This window comes from Bacillus rossius, chromosome 3 (assembly GCF_032445375.1).
Source record: "Bacillus rossius redtenbacheri isolate Brsri chromosome 3, Brsri_v3, whole genome shotgun sequence".
Lineage (NCBI taxonomy): Eukaryota > Metazoa > Arthropoda > Insecta > Phasmatodea > Bacillidae > Bacillus > Bacillus rossius.
This window is the reverse complement of record NC_086332.1, coordinates 109814716-109817429: the sequence shown is the minus strand read 5'-3', so window position 1 is coordinate 109817429 and position 2714 is coordinate 109814716. Positions and strand designations below refer to the sequence as shown.

At 36.3% G+C, this 2714-nt stretch overlaps 1 long non-coding RNA gene across 2 annotated transcripts; it reads right to left on the bottom strand.

Moving 5' to 3' along the window:
- Positions 1-296: 296 nt before the first annotated feature.
- On the bottom strand, positions 297-2462 carry LOC134531487 (uncharacterized). Of its 2 annotated transcripts, none has more exons than XR_010075009.1 (2): positions 913-2462; positions 297-839 (listed from the first exon to the last, which is right to left on the bottom strand). It is a non-coding gene; the product is annotated as an uncharacterized LOC134531487 (long non-coding RNA). The 2 variants fall into 2 exon arrangements; XR_010075008.1 differs by having other exon boundaries at positions 297-823.
- Between the last annotated feature and the right edge of the window lie 252 nt (positions 2463-2714).

Sequence of the window (2714 nt, the reverse complement as noted above, 5' to 3'; positions counted from 1 at the left end):
CTGCTGGAACCTGGTCAATTGGTGTACGTACGGTACTACCACCTTTCGGCAAACAGACAGAACTACTGTGTAGGCCTAAGTAGGTACTAAGTGGGTCACCCTTCACTAGGAGGTATGATGATATGGACCTACAACCTACCTGATCAAGTTGTACATATATCAATAGTTTTAGTATTTTTTATAGAGGTGGACAGGAATAGCATTTTTACTTCGGGACGGGATTCGGTCGGGAAATACATTAGATTTTCGGAATCGGGATCGGGATCGGGAGCAAGAGCAGTAAATTGTCTCTTAGCTTGATGTACAGAAAATTATATTTACTTTTAAAATGTGCGTACTTTTAAGTCTTTTTTTTAAATAAACCATCGACATTTATAGTCCAAATCACAAATAAGGAAAGACACACAAATACAAATAATAAATGACATAAAATGTAATAAATACAAACATCTCGTGTCTTACTCTACTTTAAATTTTCATGAAGAAACACCAACTCTTCAACATGTTCACTTGTTAATTTTTCTCTTTTGGCACTGACAATATTGCTAGCACTAGAAAAAACCCGTTCACTGGCAACCTCTGTTGCTGGTATGCCAAGATAACTCAAGACAGTGTTTTTGAGTGTTGGAAATCGGGTTATATTATTTTTTCCACCACAGACAAGGATCCTCCGTTATGTATATAACAGGTTCACACAGGTACATGTCCATGTTCTGACTGAAGAGATTTGTTGAAGTAGCAGATTGTTTTTGAGCTTGAGAAGCCAGCAAGCCAAAATCCTCCCATAGAGAGCCAGGATTCTGTGGAGCAGGCCTTTGTGAAGCTGAAACAAAAACAGACTGAAAACATAGTCTAAAAAATTAAAAAAATTTATTACTGGAATAATTTGTTATTTATTAATGGTTTGCTTACTGGCATGGTTATGCTCAGTCTTGTAGGATTGTGCCTGGCTCTGTTGTGTAAAGAAATGGATAGCTGCATCCTTCTCATGCGTGTCTAGAAGAATGTGATTAAAGCGGGGATCTAGCATCATGGCTGACAAATATGGTTACTTTAATTTGTAAGCAGGAAACCTTGATTTAATTGACAGTAGCAAATTGTGCCCAAATGTTTTCCCAGTTCCATGTTCATTTTCAGCAGAGTACTTGTCCAGTTTGTTATTAAATAAATAATTTGAATAATAATTGAACTTGTGTTGCCTGATAGAGGTTTGAGAATTTTCACATATGTATCAACCATTTTCCATTCTGAGATACTTAGATAGTCATGTTTTCCTTCTGATAGCAAGTCCCTTGAAATAGCTTCCTTAATGGTCATAGTAACCGTTCAAGCATCAGATATTCAGAATTCCAGTGTGTTTCGCAGTCCTGAATCACTCCCAAGTTCTGGCAATCTCAATTAATTTTGAATTTTATGAAGCCTCTCCATGCCTGTAGTGCTATGTTTATAGTAACCAACTATAGATCTACATGCTTTAACCAAATCTTGTATTTCTGTGGAACTCTTCTTTGCATCAGACAATACAAGTTGTAAAGTATGTGCAAACCATTGCAAGTGACTGAAGGGTTTTAATAATGAGAATGCAGCCTTCATGTTCCTTGCATTGTCAGTCAATTGAAATACAGGCAATGTGTTTCATGTATCACACAGATTCAATTTCTGTAAGCATTCTTTGAATTTCTTGCATACCTATTGCATAAGCAGTGTGGTCACCATAGAAATGAAATGGACCTAGACAATGAGACTGAAGACTGAAATCTTGATCCATGTAGTGCATAGTAACTGACAAGAATGCAAGATTACTTCTCGACGACCACAAGTCTGTTGTGAACGCTATAGATGACTCAGTGGAAATGGCACTGTCTATTTTAGAATTCAAGCTGTTGACAGTTTCTTCGTACAACTCTGGAATTATTTTCCTGCTGAATGAGGCTGAGCCAATTTTAAAACATTTTTTAGGCCTCTTTCATCAACAATGCTGTATGGATGGCAACCATTTCCTAACCATTTACCTACCTACATCTTTTGTCAAAGCCTTTTGCTTGGGGTGGTCAATTCCCCAGGAGACAAAATTAGCTAGCTTGAGCTGATTTGTTGGTACATCTGATTCAACTGACTTTTTCTCACTTCTGCTTGATAATTTGAAAGATGTGTATTTTTCCTGAAGAATGGTCAACTAATTTTTTGCCTTCGGATGTTGTGTTAAGTGTCTGTGCATACCTGTTGTGGAACCATATTCCGTTTTCAGGACAGAAGGGTACAAAGTACATTGCAACTTGTTATTTGGAAATTTCTTAAAGAACTTCCAAATAGGCGCAGAAGACAAACCTGGTTCACTTTTGCTACTGCCTGGAATGCCAGGCTTCTTCGTTCACGTAAGTGTATAAACTACCCTTTTTTATTAAATGAAATTTACCGGAAATAATTATCACGCCTACTTTAAAAATACCACTTGTTTTTAATTGTTCACTTTCATTCTTACATAATGACCAACTACTAAAATGTAAAACCCTCTGATGTTTAAGAAAGATGTTTATAATGGCATAAACATTTGAAACCAAGATGGCGTCTTTCATTTTATTTGGGTTTCGAATATTACGCGTTAGGAATCACTGCAAATTGTTGCCCTTGGTAATTGTCAAATCAAATTATAACCTCAAAATGCAGCAAAGATGTTAACATTCGCAAAACTAAATAATAAATTCATTAAAAAT